The 19,829-nt window shown below is 40.7% G+C and overlaps 1 long non-coding RNA gene across 9 annotated transcripts in view; it reads right to left on the bottom strand.

Annotated features, from left to right (window-relative positions):
* The window catches only part of LOC134455906 (uncharacterized), a 212,239-nt gene that overhangs the window by 171,199 nt on the left and 21,211 nt on the right, over positions 1-19,829 (bottom strand). For 8 of the 9 annotated variants that reach the window (XR_010036192.1, XR_010036194.1, XR_010036189.1 and 5 more), the window contains exons 1-2: positions 11,222-11,308; positions 1,370-1,521 (exon numbers count right to left, since the gene is read on the bottom strand). The exons of the other annotated variant lie outside the window; for it this stretch is intronic. This is a non-coding gene — a long non-coding RNA (uncharacterized LOC134455906). Of the gene's footprint in view, positions 1-1,369; positions 1,522-11,221; positions 11,309-19,829 lie in introns of those variants that run through there. 9 annotated transcript variants of the gene reach the window in all.

The following is a 19,829-nucleotide window of genomic DNA, read 5'->3' as shown; positions in this document are numbered from 1 at the left end:
CCGGATCCGATTCAATTCTACAATGCATTGCAATGCATTACATTTCTACTGAAAGCAAAGCAAATGTTTAATCAGTCAAGATGAAGCAATACAAGTAATCAGATACTAAGCAACAATTTATTGGCTGTTTTCTGTATCAGTCTGTATCAGTCTTGCAATGTTTTGAAGTGCTTTTATTTAATTTAACATTCATTTGCTTCCGAAATATCCATGAAAGTAATTGAAACTTAGAAAAATTGCCGGATCGATTCTGGAACTTCCCGGATCGATTCTGGATCTTCCATGTCCCGCATTTGATTGCATCGCCGAATCGATCATTGTTGACACCACTAATAGCCAGGGCAGTAGCAAATTAGTACATTCGGAGAGTCCATGGAGCGTCCGAAACGCTGATATGCATTGATACAACATTTGAAACCGCTCAGGTCGTTCCGCATGAAACTCGCAGTGTTTCGTACACAAGACTGGAAGAGGGGTTAGTAATAGTGGAGTCTAAGCTAACAAAGGGAGAGAGAGACAGAGGAATGCAAATAAGACAAGTACATGAAAAAATCTCAGTAGCTATCATTGCTTAGATCGCCTACTGTAATGTGGGAGAGCTCAAGATTCCTATGATCTTGGGTTCGGACCGGAGAACAAGTCGAGTCCTTACGAATTGAGATTCTAGACTAACAGTGAGTGTGTCCTTAGCTCACGGATTCGGATAAACCTTGGAAGAGGAAAACGTCCCAGCTTCCAAAAGGAAGAACACTGCGCTCTGCAGTGTTGTCGCTTAGCAATGGGGTTAAACTTACAGCTGTGTAAATGAACTAAGCGGTCTATTGCTTGTATTCAGCCTAAATAGCAAACAAAAGCTTTGTTCAAAAGTATCTGTGCACTTTTCTGTATACGTCCGATTCTGGAACAAGAGGACTGGAACAAGAGTAACAAGGATGGTTGAGTTCCGTGTTAAATACAGGGGGGAGTCCTTGGTGACTGTGAGAGAAGGGCTTTTGGCGCAGCGCCCTCTAGGGGAAGAAGGACTTGGAATGAAGTGGCAGGGAAACCCACCATAGGTTACACAAACGTACTTGCATTAGTACTGTCCAAAATAATAATGATGTCCATTTAAATGTGTCTAAAATAATGCCAGGCTTGTCAAACTATGATCTGCACTACTTTCACAGCTGCAGAAAGCAAGGAAGCTGGTGGTAAGAAGAAGAAAGGATCTTCTTTCCAGACTGTGTCAGCCCTGCACAGAGTAAGTATTTATTTCCAAGCACACTACTCATAGTAGCCACTTGTAAACAAATCCATATCTAAATGCGAAATAAATATTCTACTACAGGAGAACCTGAACAAGCTGATGACCAACCTGAGGTCAACTCACCCCCACTTTGTGCGCTGCATCATCCCCAACGAGACCAAGACTCCTGGGGCCATGGAGAATCCATTGGTCATGCACCAGCTGCGCTGTAACGGTGTGCTTGAAGGCATCAGAATCTGCAGAAAGGGCTTCCCCAACAGGATCCTGTATGGAGACTTCAAACAGAGGTACAGATGGTTAAGGGCTAAGGCCTATTTTGTTTCTTTTATCTTCTGTATACAATTAAAAACAAGAAAATAGCTATGAGATTATTTCCTTCAAGTATTACGAATCTATCTGTGCAGATACCGTATCCTGAACCCTGTTGCTATCCCTGAGGGACAATTTATAGACAACAAGAAGGGAGCTGAAAAACTGTTGGGATCTCTGGACATTGACCATGAGCAATACAGATTCGGACACACTAAGGTGCTTTATTCTGTTGTTCCCATAGAGTGCATATAAAGTGCATCAATATTTCAAAAGCTATGTGCAACTTTGTGTGGTCAGTTTGTTAAAAATTGCTTGGCACCTTGGATATAGACTATTAACAGTACAAACTGGGACATACTAAGGTCAGTGAAGATTTTCACGACATGTTGAACAGTTGATTTGCTTGAAACAAACTGCGTTTAAAGCACATCTTTTGAGAGATGATAATCTATTCCATGTTTGATATGTGTCAGGTGTTCTTCAAGGCTGGTCTGCTGGGAGTTCTTGAAGAGATGAGAGACGATCGTCTTGCTCTCATCATCACTGGTATTCAGGCTAGGGCACGTGGAGAACTTGCGAGGATTGAGTTCAAGAAAATTGTGGAACGCAGGTGAGAAAATCTGCTTAGCAGAATCGAACAAAAAAACATATACAAATATTACTGACATGAATACTTATCAAGTGCAATTATGTTGCCGAGATACACTGCTGGTAATCCAGTGGAAAGTGTGTGTATTCATGTTGGTCAAGAAGTGGCCAAATATTTGACTCACTAGACATGGCAAACAGCATGTGGCATGTTAATTTAAGAGGCATTACTTTACCTCTACACTCTTACTCTTAAAGGCTCTGCATACTTAACGTGCGCATTTGGCGCGAGAACCATTAAAATGTGGCAGACCATTCATAGTCAAAAGCGCCATTTACAGGCTTTTGCTTGCATTTTTGGAAGTGTGTCCTCTGCTGTTCATGAGAGAAACGGCCGCATCTGTCGCAACTCGCAGCATGAGTTCTACAGATGTATAAAAATAGAAAGCAAAACACGGCTGCTGTAGAGCTACTGAACGTCTGACTTATGACTTGCCACAATGAAACATGGATTTTTGTTGTAGCATTGCCAGCTCATTCCAAGACCTTGGGCCTCATTTATAAAACTTTGCGGAAGAAATGCGCCAAAAGATGGCGCACGCACGAAACTCAGGATGTGCGTGCGCAAGAAAATATTCAGATTTATAAAGCATGGCGCACGCACGTTCCATGTCGATTTCCCTTTATAAATCCCAACTGACTCTGAAGTTGCGGCAAATGTGCGCACCTGTGGACACACCCATAATTATCTATGAATATTCAGTGAAACGCCCAAAATGAATATTTATATCTGTGGACGGCGTGCGGAAAGCAGACGAGATAGCCTATTTACCACATGTGGAGCAAACAGTTTTATTAGATAGGCCTAGAGAATGTTGGACAAAGTGGAGCGGTTAAGTTTGGGAAGTTGTACAAAAATAATTCCTCGAATTGCAGCATGTGAATGGTTATGTTGACAAAAATCATGCTATACCAGAGGTAAAAAATAAATAAAATAAGGATGGCATGGACATGAACCTGCCAAGTCATGGACATGTAGTATTAATTGAGTTGTGAACAAAGGGAAAAATAGCTGCGTCAAGGAAACATCTCACATGGCATGTCCCCATGTGAAATTCACCGGTAGAAAATCTATTCGCTGTCTCATCGCACCTCATATGCACCGGGTTTAAACTTTTTTCAACAATTGCCGTTGGTCACTGCGCGCAGCTGTCTGCTTTCAGTTCAAAGCGACGCCCCAACTGTCGATCGACATATCCACAGACAGCATGACATATGGGCATTTTCTAGTCTGTATTTATTAAATGTGTGTATTATAAACGTGCATTATCAGTGTATAAGGCCAGCTGTCAAATGCACACCTCTGCTTCTTTGATGACGAATAACCGCATGGAAAAGAAATGACATGCAACAAGAGAAACGAAGCTGTCCATTAGTATGGCACCTGGCTGTATGCTTGCCTGTATGGCTGAGAAAATCAACCATTACAGATGCACTTGGGACTCGAGCAGATGATTCTGCAACTGGCTTAGGCCTAAATGTTGACGTAATTCCTTGACTCGGAACACTTTATAGCCTACCGATACGATTGTAGCCCGATACTGGAAAGGTCTGTGGTTATTGTTAATAAAATGTAGGGTATATCCAAATGTAATCTAGGCCTATCCTAAATGTAAAATTTGAAGCTATTGCTTCCTTACAAAACATGCATGTGGCTATGGATAGGCCAGGTAGGCCTAGTTATTATTTTCCACCATTACCAAACAACAAACAACCGCGTTTTCGTTGCGAACTGGATTAACTAATGTTAAAGTGGCTATCGTGACACGTGACCTTCGATTTTTTTCTTCAACCAATTTCGGGTCGTTCTTCCAGCTACCTCCCGAGGTCGCGCTTTCCGCGTTTGGTCTTTTGTTTAGTGCCTACGCATGGGTCAAACTTTGCGTGGAGCTGCGCATGTTTACCGCCAAGTTCTTTTTCTATAAATACCAAACCTTGCGGTGAACTTGGCGTGCGCAGTCTTTTGTGCGTACGCACCCGTTATAAATGAGGCCCCCTGTGAGAGCATTGTTCTAGCTGCAGAATTTATAAATAGATCGCCAAACACAACGTGCTTCTGAACAAAGTAAACAATTGTTTCACTGAACAACATTTAAGGGAAAAGATAAAATAACTCTCTAGGACATTTTATTATCCTCAAAATGATGCAGGGTCCATTCTGTAGTAGCCTACAGTAGCTGTAGCCTCTCTTCGCAACTCCTGCTTTGTCTGCCTACCTGCATGGTCGCTGGTGGCGCACGCCAAGTTACAAAAAATGTGGGGTGCACGACCTCGCGCCGCGGCAGCTTGCGGAGGGGCGTGTGACATTTTGAGCGCACGCCATCGTCGCGAGGGAGGTATGAACGAGGTTAGCGCCAGTTACGCTAAGTATGAATCCGCCTTTACTCTAAACTTCTTTGTCTTAAATAATTTCAGAGATTCCCTACTTATTATTCAATGGAACGTGCGTGCATTCATGAGTGTCAAGAATTGGCCCTGGATGAAGATGTACTTCAAGATCAAGCCCCTGCTGCAATCAGCTGAAGCTGAGAAAGAGATGGCCAACATGAAGGAAGAGTTCATTAAACTGAAGGAGGCCTATGCTAAATCTGAGGCCCGGAGAAAGGAGCTTGAGGAGAAAATGGTTTCAATTGTCCAAGAGAAGAATGACCTACAGCTTCAAGTTCAAACTGTAAGTAGGGCTATCATTTATGCAAGGTAGCTCATGATCTCATACTCTGACGTACATTTTAACATTTTAAATGCAGTCTTCCTTAGTATCTTCTTCTATCTGTCTTTCTTCCTTCATTTTCAAAAATGAAATAAAACATATTATTACAGGAACAAGACAGTCTCTGTGATGCTGAGGAGCGGTGTGAGGGTTTGATCAAGAACAAGATTCAACTTGAGGCCAAAGCCAAAGAGCTGTCTGAGAGACTTGAAGATGAGGAGGAGATGAATTCAGAGCTGACTGCTAAGAAGAGAAAGTTAGAGGATGAGTGCTCTGAGCTCAAGAAAGATATAGATGACCTGGAGCTTACACTGGCTAAGGTGGAAAAGGAGAAACATGCTACTGAGAACAAGGTCAGAACAAGTTTAAGTCATGCAACTACACAGAGAAAACACTTCTAGAGAGTAATTTTCACTGAGGTCTACTTCTTGTAATGGAATATAAGCTTAAATGATAAATTATAACATCCTTATAGGACAGAATGATATCTGTGTTCCTTTTAGGTTAAAAACCTCACTGAGGAGATGGCAGCTCTTGATGAAATCATTGCCAAGCTGACCAAGGAGAAGAAAGCTCTTCAAGAGGCTCACCAGCAAACGCTGGATGACCTTCAGAGTGAGGAGGACAAAGTCAACACTCTGACCAAGGCCAAAACCAAGCTGGAGCAGCAAGTTGATGATGTAGGCAACCACTACATTGTAGTATTAGTATTCAAAATATAAAAGGTTAACTGAGTATTCAAAATATTTGGTGAATTGGGAAATTTACATAATAACTTTCTCTCATAAAAGCTTGAAGGATCCTTGGAACAGGAGAAGAAACTAAGGATGGATCTTGAGAGAGCTAAGAGAAAGCTGGAGGGTGACTTAAAGTTGACCCAGGAGAATGTCATGGATCTAGAGAATGACAAACAGCAGATGGAAGAAAGGCTCAAAAAGTAAGTTTAAAACACATAATTTAAAGGGACACTGTGTGAGATTTTTAGTTGTTTATTTCCAGAAATCATGCTGCCCATTCACTAATGTTACCTTTTTCATGAATACTTACCACCAGCACCAAATTCTAAGTATTCATTATGACTGGAAAAATTGCACTTTTTATACATGAAAAGGGGGATCTTCTTCATGGTCCGCCATTTTGAATTTCCAAAAATAGCCTGTACTTGTACTTGGACCATACTAGAAAATATTTGTTTGTTACTTAGTAAACTTTCATGTAAAGGTCAAATTTGGCCAAAGGCAGCTCAGTTTCAATGAGCAGTATAGTTGCAGTACCTTTTTTGACCATTTTCTGCACAGTAAAAGGTGATGATGTGTTCATCTTTAATTATTCATATTGTTTTATACACAATAGGAAAGACTTTGAGATCAGTCAACTTAGTAGCAAGATTGAAGATGAGCAAGCCATGGCAGCCCAGCTCCAGAAGAAACTGAAGGAGCTTCAGGTAAGGGGAAAAAATCTTATTAAAAGTTGTAAAATATGTATTTCTAAGTTTTAGAAAAGTTACAGGGTGGTATCTCTTGTTTAGGCCCGCATTGAGGAGCTTGAGGAAGAGCTGGAAGCTGAGCGAGCTGCCCGAGCCAAAGTGGAGAAGCAGCGAGCTGACCTGGCCAGAGAGCTGGAGGAAATCAGTGAGAGACTGGAGGAGGCTGGAGGTGCCACTGCAGCCCAGATTGAGATGAACAAGAAGAGGGAGGCTGAGTTCCAAAAGTTGCGCAGAGATCTTGAAGAGTCAACTCTGCAACATGAGGCAACTGCTTCCACACTGAGGAAGAAGCATGCAGATAGCGTAGCTGACCTTGGTGAGCAGATTGATAACCTTCAGAGAGTGAAACAGAAGCTTGAGAAGGAGAAAAGTGAACTCCGTCTGGAGCTGGATGATGTTGTTTCCAACATGGAGCAAGTTGCAAAGACCAAGGTAAAAAGTAAAAACTTAAATTAAGTTCGTAACATTCAGAACACTGTATGAAAGACAATGATGGTTTCCATGTAGTGGACATGCAGGACACTACAGTATTTATGATGTAAGCACACAATCAAAATTCAGTCCCTTCATTTCACGAATCCTTAAGGGGGCTCAGGATGGTTGCCTAACGGTCACCTACTTTCCCAAAGATCCGAATCAAATAACATTTTCATGTTTTACCATTACTATGACTATTCAAGGCAAACTTAGAAAAGATGTGCAGGACTTTGGAGGATCAGATGACTGAATACAGAACCAAGTTCGAAGAAGGCCAACGCAGCATCAATGACTTCACCATGCATAAAGCTAAGCTTACAACTGAAAATGGTACATTCATTCTACTGAATATGTAGTCATGAGATGATGCATTTTGATGACTCTTTACTCTTAAATATTAAAAATGACAACCTTAATAATTTTTATCAAAAAGGTGAGCTGTCTCGGCAGCTGGAGGAGAAAGACTCTCTTGTCTCTCAGCTAACTAGAGGCAAGCAGTCATACACCCAGCAGATTGAAGACCTTAAGAGACAACTGGAGGAGGAAGTCAAGGTTTGATCGAATTAGTTTTTCTTTGTTATTAATGCAATGGCACTTGTGATGGGTCTATTAACATGTTTAATACGATCATAATTATCTCTCAGGCTAAAAATGCCCTAGCCCATGCAGTGCAGTCTGCTCGCCATGACTCTGATCTCCTAAGAGAGCAATATGAGGAGGAGCAGGAGGCCAAGGCTGAGCTGCAGCGCAGTCTCTCCAAGGCTAACTCTGAAGTGGCTCAATGGAGAACCAAGTACGAGACTGATGCCATCCAGAGGACTGAGGAGTTGGAAGATTCCAAGTAAGAGTCCCCCCAAACCTAAACTATGTTACAGACAGAAAATTAAGTGGTTCCTGATTCTGATTGACACTAGATGCTGATTTTCTGCTATACAGGAAGAAGCTGGCTCAGCGTCTACAAGATGCAGAGGAAGCTGTGGAAGCTGTCAATGCTAAATGCTCCTCCCTGGAGAAAACTAAGCATAGACTGCAGAATGAGATTGAAGATCTCATGGTAGATGTGGAGAGATCCAATGCTGCTGCAACTGCCCTGGACAAGAGGCAAAGAAACTTTGATAAGGTTCAGATGTTTTTTTCTATTGTATATGATCATGTATCATTTAGTGTAAACATTTAAATAGGCACTTTTTATATTTAAATTGGAATTCACTGATCAGAAACTAACAATCCTATTTTAACCCAGGTCCTGGCTGAGTGGAAGCAGAAATATGAGGAGTCCCAGACTGAGTTGGAGGGCTCCCAGAAAGAGGCCAGATCTCTTGGCACTGAGCTCTTTAAACTGAAGAACTCGTATGAAGAATCTTTGGATCACTTGGAGACTATGAAGAGGGAGAACAAAAACTTGCAAGGTCTCTCAAAATTTACACTATTTAATATATTTTGTCTTCACATTACCACCTGTACAGTCCATCAAGCAATTCATATTGCCATTTTCTCTCTACAGAGGAGATTGCTGATCTCACTGAGCAACTTGGTGAGACCGGAAAGAACATCCATGAACTTGAGAAGTCCAGAAAGACCCTTGAGCAAGAAAAATCTGAGATTCAGTCTGCTTTGGAGGAAGCAGAGGTACATACATTCAAATTTAAATCAGACAACCACTGTACTTTTATTATAACTGTATACCCCAGGATGTAAATTCAATGAAAAAATGCAGCAATGTAACAATTCCACATCTTCATTCCAATAGGGCTCCCTAGAACACGAGGAGGGGAAGATCCTTAGAGCTCAGCTGGAATTCAATCAAGTCAAAGCTGACATTGAACGTAAGCTTGCTGAGAAGGATGAGGAGATGGAGCAGGCAAAGAGGAACCAGACGAGAGTGGTGGACACCCTGCAGAGCTCCCTGGAGTCTGAGACTCGCAGCAGGAATGAGGCTCTCAGAGTGAAAAAGAAGATGGAGGGAGACCTCAATGAGATGGAGATCCAGCTTAGCCAAGCCAACAGGCAGGCAGCTGAGGCTCAGAAGCAACTCAAGGGTCTCCATGGGCATCTGAAGGTTCATGACAACAAGACATTAGAACTTTTAATGGATGCATTTTAAGTCTGACTTAAACTTCAAATTTATCGCTGTACCGATATTCTTTACAGGATTCTCAACTGCACCTGGATGAATCCCAGCGTGCTAACGATGATCTCAAAGAGAACATTGCCATTGTGGAGAGACGCAGCAATCTGTTGCAGGCTGAACTGGATGAGCTGAGATCTTTGGTGGAGCAGACTGAGAGAGGCCGGAAACTGGCTGAACAGGAGTTGCTTGATGTCAGCGAGAGAGTGCAGCTGCTCCACTCTCAGGTATAAAACTAGCTATACTTTAATACTCAGTCATCATAGCTCCGAAATAGTATATAGAGAAATAGGAAGAAAAACAAGAAAAAAAATAATGACCAACATTACTTCTCACACAGAACACCAGCCTTTTGAATCAAAAGAAGAAGCTGGAGACTGATACAAACCAGCTGCAGAATGAGGTGGAGGAGGCTGTAGGAGAGTCCAGGAATGCTGAGGAGAAAGCCAAGAAGGCCATCACTGATGCTGCCATGATGGCAGAGGAGCTGAAGAAGGAGCAGGACACCAGTGCTCACCTGGAGCGCATGAAGAAGAACATGGAGCAAACCATCAAGGACTTGCAGCACCGCCTGGATGAAGCTGAGCAAATCGCCATGAAGGGTGGCAAGAAGCAGATTCAGAAGTTGGAGTCAAGGGTGAGTGCTGAATTGAGTTTATTGCTATAGGGTATTTCAGTGTATTTGAATGGACCTGAATTAGGAGCAAAAAAACTTAAATTTTCAACTGACCAATCAAGGAAATGATTTACTATACTAAGTCAGTCACTGCAAATTAACTTCACAATAGAGATGAATGGGATTTGTAAATCCAATAGCAGATACCCAACAAGTTTGGAAGCTTCGGAGTGAGATTCTCTCCATTTCTGAAACCCACAATGAAAAGTGCAGGGTGTGGATTGAAACAATGGAATGTAAATGTCAGGGAGTAAAACAGCATTTTTTATACAGCACCCCACGCTCCTACGTTGATACCCCAAAGTACACAAGCACCGTTCATAATCATACCTCTATGTCCATAAAAGTTACGATGCCATTTGTGCATCTGTGTGTCAAATTGTGTTTCAATGAGATGCCTTACCTTGTATTTACCATTTTCTGACACTGCAAGTTATGGCATGCATGTAGCTTTCAACTGAAAACAACAATCCTTTCTGTCCACTACTCTCTGAAATGTGGCTACTTATCAAAGGCATATCATATCTGTCTGAAAAGAGGCCCTGCCGTGGCCTGACATTGGGGCACCGGGTTGCTGCAACGAAGACCCGGGTTCAATTCCGACCCGGGTCATTTGCCGAACCTTCCGCGTCTCTCACCCAACTTATTTCCTGTCTCTGCTGAACAGTCCTGTCACAAATGAAAGGCAAAAAAGCCCTAAAAACAGTTCATATATATATATATATATATGAACTATTTTTAGGGCTTTTTATAGCTAGTTTTATACCTAGTTTTATATATATATTATATATATCTGTCTGAAAAAAACAAAATATCTAAAATAAAATACAACTTAGAGGGAGACTGTGTGAGATTTTTTAGTTGTTTATTTCCAGAAATCATACTGCCCATTCACTAATGTTACCTTTTTCATGAATACTTACCACCACCATCAAATTCAAAGTATTCATTATGACGGAAAATTGCACTTTTCATACATGAAAAGGGGGATCTTCTCCATGGTCCGCCATTTTGAATTTCCAAAAATAGCCATTTTTAGCTGCAGAAATGACTCTACTTCGACCATACTAGAAAATATTTGTTTATTACTTAGCAAACTTTCATGTAAAGATGAAAGTTGGCAATTGGCAGCCCAGTTTCAATGATCAGCATAATTGCAGTACCTTCTTTGACCATTTCCTGCACAAGGTCCCTTTAAAAATACCCTGATTTGCATTAATTTCAATGGTGAGAACCATGTTGCCGACTGACAAAGCAATAGTTGCTATCGGGGCAGTGCTTAGTCAAGAAACCAACCGTCATCTTTTTATGGTTTGTTAACATTTCCACACAGGTGAGGGAACTAGAGTCTGAAGTGGAGATGGAGCAACGCAAGGCCGGTGACTCTGTTAAAGGGATCCGCAAATATGAGCGTCGCATCAAGGAGCTCACCTACCAGGTACTAAAGACCACCACTCTACCACTAATTATGAGGAAATGTGCTTGTCTATCTATTTAATTTCATCGCATTGACTTAGGTTCGATAAGTTTTGACCAACCTTTTTATCTGTAGACTGAGGAGGACAAGAAGAATCTGCATCGTCTTCAGGATCTGGTTGACAAGCTGCAGCTGAAGGTCAAATCCTACAAGAGAACAGCAGAGGAGGCTGTAAGTCATCAATTATGTAGCAATGGCAACCATATCAGCAATCTATATTGTAAGAAGAATTTTAATTATGTCATTGATTGATTGTGTTTTTCAGGAGGAGCAGGCCAATGGCACCTTGACCAAGTTCCGCAAGCTGCAGCATGAGCTGGATGAGGCTGAGGAGAGAGCTGACATAGCTGAGTCTCAGGTCAACAAGATGAGAGCCAAGAGCCGTGACACAGGTGGCAAGGTAAGAAGCAACCATTTTTCAAGTTATACTCAATACCCAAGAGCCATGATGCTGGTGGCTAGGTCAGAATAATCCTTCAATACAATGCTCAATTTTCCATTGGATATTTAATAGGCATGTAATGTATTGTCTGTACATGCTACCTTCAAAAGTTGTTCTTTGAATGATCTTTGAAGCTTTAACCCATTGATGCTGGATGTTGCTCCTGGACATGTAATATACTGTAGGTTTAGGAAATCCCCCCCCCCCCCCTCCCCCCGGTTCATGTACAATGTCCCTGTCTTCACTGCTTATAGCCATATGAGGTTTTTTTGTTCTATGCCTTGATATTGTAATGTTTGCAATGTGGAGCTATGGAATCTTTTTTTTCTCCTCATCCTTACCCAATGTTGTCTAACACTTGTCTAAAACCAAGATTTGTGAAGGTGGATGCGCGCAGTGCGCAGTCGTCCCAGGTGTACTAAACTTTGTATTAGTTTTTGCTGCTACTAAGTATTGTACCCGAAACACAATTTCGTTGCCTTTTTGACAATGACAATAAACTCTTGATTGATTGATTGATTGATTAATGTATTGTCTGTACATGTGACCTTCAAACATTGTTAATCCATTCATTTACCTGTTTGCAAGCTTGTTTATAGTATAATCAGTCATTCTTGCAATGGTTAAAAGATACTTCAGCTCTATCTGTTTTGAACGGCTGCATATACAAACAGCTACATTCTTGGGCAAACTTTACAACTAGGCTGTAAAATCTTATACACAGTGGCACAGGGCCTCATGGACAAGATCTTTGAAGGCTGTTTTAACCATTTTTTATTTAAATGTTGGTATGTTAAAGTTGTATCAACACATTTTAATGCAAGATGGGGGTCTTGGCGTTTAAATGCAACTTATTTCATGTTTTTATGTGCTTCAGAGGCTGAGATATTTTGTTTTTTATCGGCTTAGGGCAACGTTTCCCAAAAAGGTCTTAGGCATCCAGCAGGTGTTTTTTGCAGGTGCTTTAGGCATCAATGGGTTAAAGGATGCAACCCCTGCAAATTAGATGCAACATTCAGGAAAGGTATGGTACATATGGAAGCTACACCTAGTGATACATATAACGACATTCTGCATTTCCATTTCAGAAAGGACAAGTTGAGGAGTGAAGATCCTCCTGAACATCTCCCAGATTCTTGTGTTCTGGCCTCTGAGGTTTCTGTAGTGATGTAGCCAGGCTGTGCCATCCTAGTGACACAACACCTTCAGCGTTGCTTCTTGTCAGGCCAGGAGCAATACAAATATTGTTTCTGTGCTCCAGAAAAATCGGGAACTCCTCCTACTTTGTCGGGACGTAAACAACCAGTAGCTAACCAAGAGAGGTGGGTCAATCATGCCCTTTGGTGACCAAGTCTTGAAGAGATTTGAAAGTAGACTATAATCAGGCTAATAGTGATGTAGAATAAATGAAAATGCAACAAACAACTCTGGCCTCGTTTCAATTGATTGGTTTAAGTGAATTTCTCTGCCTGAAACCATAATTTCAAACATTACACAGACTGAACAGTTCATCTCTTAATTCAATATCATAATCAATTTCATGCAGCGCTGCGAGTTAGTATTGAAGTTTAAGCACATAATGGGACATATCTCCAGAGAACAAATAATAAGGTCAATCTCGATTGTAGTATAGATACAGGTAGATTCTGGTTGATAGAAAATAAATGATCAACAACATTAAAAACTAAACTATAAGAGGAAAAAAAATGGAAACCGTATAACTCCTGGAGTCACTGGTATTGGCACCGTTCATTGGATATCACTGTGGAAACCTAATTTGACTTAAATATGGTAAATAACAAATGCGAATCACCTTTGATAGATTGCTTTTGTCCATAGAACAGGAATTAGCCAATGAACGATATTTGTGTTTTAAAAAGCAACCTGTTACATCTTGCTCCTCTTTCACAAGGGTGAAGACAGAGGGGCTGTCTGGGGACACCAGAAATACTATTATTTAAAAAAAAAAGACGTCCAAATAATAAAATGTCACCTCAAAAGACAGCCTGATCTCTCAGAATTGCGTGGAATAGACACAGATCTTTTGCACACGAAATTCTTGTCACTTTCACAGATTTTGGACACGGAATTGTTTTCCGTGATTGACTCACGGAAGTGCTTTCTATATTCCCACAGCACTGTGTTAAGTCTGTCATTAGAAAATAGATACCAAATTTTAATACTAAATAAAAGAATGCGAGAGCAATTTAAAGGGACAGTTTGGTCAATTTCAACATGCAGTTGTATTGCTCACGCTACCCTTGACTTGTCAGTACCTGGTGATGCCACATTTTTCGGCTCAGCCCTTTCCGAGATATGAGCTATTCTAATGGGGGCAGCGTTTGTTTACATTTTTAAAAAATGAAACATAGGCCAACTCCAAATATTTTCCCAAAAGGTACTGCTGTTTGCTAGTTGTCTGCTGATGTTTTATAACCTTTTGGATGTTTTTGGGAATAAATAAAAATGTTTTTTTGAAATGTAAACAAAGAGCTGCCCCCATTACAATGACCAGGATCTCGGAAACGGCTGAAGAAGAAGAAAAAAAATCTCAGGCACTGACAAGTCCAGGGTAGTGTGAGCATTACAACTGCATGTTGAAATTGACCAAACTGTCCCTTTAAGTTATGCCCTGACCAAAACAATCCTTAACCTTAGCCTGTCAGTAAAGACATGTATTTGAGAAATACCTCTTCCAGTTGGTTGATAGGCTATCAAGTTAATGTAATAAACAAAAGAATACTAGCTGTTCCCAGACCAAAACAATCCCAGCCAAACCCTAACCTGTCAGTATGAAATGCTTTTTGAGAAAAATATATTTGAAATTAGAAATATCCTGAGAAAACACAAGACTGTGTTAACATAGAGCAGTGGGAATATAAAGAAAGCACGTCCGTGTGTTCATCACAGAAACCAATTCTGTGTTTAGGAGCACAGAATTTTGGAAAAATCTGTGAAACTGACACGGATTTCGTGTCCCAAGGATGCGTGTCCGGAATTCTGCCAAACATGGAACTGTAAAGAACCTCCTTGGGTCTGGGGGTTAGGAAGAATTCATGATAGAAGTGTACGGAAGTTGGTGCAAATAGAAAAAAACAACAGGTCTAAGATCTATAGCCCTTAAGGTAAACTTTGAACTGTTTTGGGTAGTTTTTTTTCAACAAGCACCACATGTTAAACACTACACAAAGCAGTGTTTTTTTTGTTTTAGAGACCAAGACAGACCCCCTTGCTTAATAAATGTCATAAAAGGGAACACCTGATGTTTGTATAAGAGAACACAGGCAGAGCACAGTCTTTTTAACAACGCTTTTCAGAAATGCACACAAACAGCATGTTTGCATACTCTGCAAAAAGTCTTCAAGGAAAAACACTGTACCAAAAATCAAGCATGGTGTCCGATCCATAACATTATGTCACTGCTTTGTTGCATCTGGTATTGGAGACCTTGACAGTATCACAGGTATCATGACAGGCGTCACAGGTATCATTGTTTACAGGGCAATGTTTAACCCTGTGCAAGAACACTTGGTTTGCCGTGAATATCATGTGCACTCCAGCAAGGCAAAAACCCAAAGCACACATCCAAAAGCACAATGGAATGGTTGTAAAATGAAACAACGCTATTCTAAAATTGCAAGCGATGATTCCGGATGTAAATCCAGAATGAAAGTCTTGGGGGGAATGTGACATCTGTCATTAGAAGAAAGAATCCAGTACCTCATCAAGATGATAAACATATTGCAAAGAAAGAATGGGGGAAATTCCACCAGAGAAGTGCAAGAAGCTTGTTGACGAATACAAACACGTGTGGAGGCTCTCATTGCTGTCTAAGGGTGTGCAAACAAATATTAAAGGATAACTTCAGCCAATTTCTACACACATGTACAGTTGTAATAATCACACTACCCTGGACTTGTCAGTACTTGAGAATTTCTTTCCAGCATTTTCCTAGATCCTGTTCATTGTAATGAGGGCAGAGTTTGTTTACATTTTTTTTTTTTTAATCTTGAATTATTCGCAGAGATACCTCTTGGGAAAATATTTGAAGTAGGCCTATGTAAAGATTTTTTTTTACATGTAAACGAATCTGGCCCCATTACAATAGCTCAGATCTCGGTAAGGGCTGAGCCAAAAAATGCAGCATCATCGGGTACTGACAAGTCAAGCGTAGCGTGAGCAATACAACATATTGAAATTGGCAGAAGTGCTCCTTTAAAGTGTACCTTGCAGGTAAAACACCACTAAATCTCATTTTAAGAACGTCAATGCAACTATTTCAATGTGAGATTTACGAATTACGAATTATTGCATAAACAATATTTTTAGAATACATTGTAAAAAATTAACAGCTGCTTCTTTTAAACACACATTTAGAATCTGACGCTGGTAGAGGGAGTCTCCGTGTTCTAGAGTGACAATTTAAGACCTAAGCACTGCAGAGAATAGGCCAGATTCTAATAGCACCTTTCTAGAGTTCTAGAGGTCACAAGATTAAATGAAGTAAATGGGAGCATCGGTGTTGCGGTTCTTTTTTCATTATTTTAATAGCACCTTTCTAGACATATCATTTTAATTTAAGTTTAATGGCCTTAAGCAGTGGCGGTATCCACCAGATATCCCCTTTACTTATGCGAACCGTTTTATCATTTAAAAAAAGCTTTCTTGTGAACATTTCGTCCATGTCAATGCACCGCAGCAGCTCCGGAGAGTCTGCCAGAGCGTTTTTGGTAGCGCTTCATTAAGCTAGACTATGAAATAACATTGTTAAACTAACAACTCAAAGTTTTATTTGTGCATATAGCATATCTAATTTTATATTTTCAATATTTTTCCCTCATTGTGGAGATTCTCGGTCGCACACCAGAGTCGTGAGTTGGGTAAAGGCCGATGGAGGTGTAGCCAAAAGAATCCCCCTCCCCATCACATAGCCAAGGCTACTCATCGCATTGGCCCACCATCGAGTGTTTTATTGTCCCAAGCATCCACATTTCGTTTGCACAGTAGGCTATGTGAAGATTGTCATTGATCCATGTCGTTTCAATTAGGCTGTGTTGATGTTACTGGACTTTTTTGGAGTTTATTCCCCTGCACGCTGCTGTGCTGTAGCCTAGAAGCTTGACAGTTTCGACTTCATGGCGCTTCGCTTTTGTCGAATAAAAAAAAAAGATATGCTCTCGAAGCATACATGACACACTGGTTTTGAACTGCTAGAGCAGTGTTTCCCAACCTTTTTTGACTCTCGTACCCCCTAAGCCTTTTTGTTGTACCATGAGTACCCCCTATCCCATGCTCTCTCTATATATTCCTTTATCCCAGTATGACTATACTCTATTCAATTGTCATTATCACATTTTTCCGCGTACCCCCTGAGGTGTGCTCGCGTACCCCTAGTGGTACACGTACCCCTGGTTGGGAAACCCTGTGCTAGAGAGAGATAACCTCTTTCTCTAAGTAGCATATCCACATTTCCATTTTTTCCACCCCTGAAGTTGACGACTGCTTCGTGCCTCGTGTCTATCAGTAGCCTAAACGAATCCAATCCGATGTTGTGTCTTTTGTGCATGGAGTGGACAGTGTGCCAAATTGGGTCGTAACAATGTTTCAACTAGCCTATGCGATACACTCACGAGGGGTGAGCAGGATTTCAAACAGGTTTTATTCTTGCGGGGATTGCTGATAGCCAGCTGGTCCAGCGGTGGATTTTGTGTCGTAACCCTATAGCCTACACAAAACGAGGCGAGACTCGCTTTTGCCCTCATTCTCTTCTGCTCAGGTCACACAGTGCAGACTTCTGCTCAGGTCACCCCTCTTCCTGTTAGTAATTTGGACCTGGCATGTTTTATCACCGTAATTTGTAAAACCTGTAACCTAAACAATGCGTGCGTGCAACACTTTACACAGACGCAGGCATTCTCTCTATCAAAGGAACGCTTTCGCCGTGTGTGTGTGCTGCATTCTCCGTATCCCTCATGGAATGGCAAGACATGCTGGGAGACTTCAATTCAATTCAATTTACTCCCGATTTGGTAGAGATATTAGGCTATTCAGTCAGTGCTTAATTTGAGGGGGAGCAAGGGGGAGCTAGCTCCGGAACCTCAGACGAGAGCTCTGGAACCTTGGATGGAACCTCAGGGAAAGGCATCATAGACACCCCCTCTTGGGGGAGCCACCCATCCTCTGCGCTCCGGGACCTCTCGCTTGACAAATTAAGCACTGTATTCAGTATGTCAGCACCACATTGATGTTAGTTTGGCAAATGTAACGTTGGCATGCTGATGCAAGCACGAAGGTGAAACAAGACGTACTAACCCCAACTCCGATGAAGTTGGGATGTTTGGTAAACAGTGAATAAAATCAAAATGCTATCATTTTCAAAACACTCAATCTATTCATTAGATGGAGAATAGTGAAAAGACAACATATTAAGTGTTAAAACCGAGAAAAAATATTGTTTTGGGGGACATATGTACTCATTTCTAATTTGAGAAATCCAACACGTCTCAAAAGAGTTGGGACGGGGACAATAAATGGCAGCAAATGTCGAGGAAGACTAAAAACAAAACAAAAAACAACACTTAACAGTTAAATACATTAACCGATGAGATGATTTTATATGAAAAACAGTGTTAATTCCTATCTTGGACATGATTTCACCAGCTTAAATGGTGGGTGTATTCCTTGTCATGTTTTGCAATGTTTTCCTTTCTGTAGTGCTTACAGTGTGACAGGTCTTGACCAAAAACCCACCATTTTATCACATGCTGGTCCTTATGATGGAGTCAAACTGTTAAAACATAGTAGAGAATGCAATTTGACCTTACTATGTGGCAGTAATCGAAGATCTCCCTTCAAAATATAATGCATGAGTGGCTTTTCATGCTGTTTAAAACCCATTTATACCATTCAGCACTGTATTTAACTCTACAGATGAGTGAGAACATCTTAACCAATGCACTACTGCATCCGCATGCCATCATGGAGGCTGACTTTTGAAGCTAGCACTAACACAAGTTGGATGGTCCATTTTCACTGTAGCACAGGATGTGCAATGCTCTATTATTGTCAAAAAGAATGGACTTCTACATCTTCTGCTGACTTCTGTAAGCAAATGACAGTTTCCCATGTCTTCTGGGTCTATTTCAAGTGAGCTCAGGTGCTTAGGAGAATGTTAAACCCCTGTGTCATTTTCATGCATTAAGCATTCTTAATATGGTCAATTTTCAATAGCTCTAGCACTCCAGGAATTAGAGTGATACTACAGCCAATATATATTTCATGATGTCATGAACCTATACAATGATTTTATTAACAAAAATATGTCTTATATACACTCAATCGTGGTAAATCAAAGGGAATTCAAAAATGTATGTAATAACTATGGTAATTATTCCCTTTGCATCTTTAATTCTGAGTGACTCAGCCTCTCTGTGATGATCTTATACCTGGACACCTATATTGTCCGTCAGTACAATTCATTTTGAAATGTTCTTCTTTGTTGTTTTATCTTATTTGGATGTTTACTAAATTTCACTGATCCCCGTCCCAACTCTTTTGAGACGTGTTGGATTTGTCAAATTAGAAATGAGTACATATGTCCCCCAAAACAATATTTTTTCTCGGTTTTAACACTTAATATGTTGTCTTTTCGCTATTCTCCATCTAATGAATAGATTGAATGTTTTGAAAATGATAGCATTTTGATTTTATTCACTGTTTACCAAACGTCCCAACTTCATCGGAGTTGGGGTTTGTATACAAATACAGTAATAGGCTATTGATCTACTTCCCCAAGCATACTGAAAATGTCCAGCAATGTGTTCAACGTGTTTTATACATTCAAATACTCCCACTAAAGACATCTCCCAAACTCAACGATGAGTGCTGCCAGTGCACATTTCGCCTAGCACCACACACGTGGACAGCTCGCTATGCAATAATAGGGCTGCACCAGCTGCAAATGCCAGAGAGAATGACCGCACCTACTGAGAAATGTACTGATGACAAGGGGAGGTGAAGTTTTAGCCAATATTTCATTTGCCAGCGTAAAACTGATGCTATTTGTTTTTGTGATAATTGCCTCAATTTATTTTGCTTTAAACCACAATTTTGAAAGCCCTATATTAGTGCCACGGCTCAGATTTTTGTTGAAGTTTTGTAACGAGGATTATCGCAACTGAAGACTTGATTTCTTCTATGTGGATAATTTTTTCGTTTGGTATAATTA

The sequence above is a fragment of the Engraulis encrasicolus genome, chromosome 9 (assembly GCF_034702125.1).
Source record: "Engraulis encrasicolus isolate BLACKSEA-1 chromosome 9, IST_EnEncr_1.0, whole genome shotgun sequence".
NCBI classification, from domain to species: Eukaryota; Metazoa; Chordata; class Actinopteri; order Clupeiformes; family Engraulidae; genus Engraulis; species Engraulis encrasicolus.
Note: the sequence above shows the minus strand (reverse complement) of the source record. Positions and strands in the feature narration are given on the sequence as shown.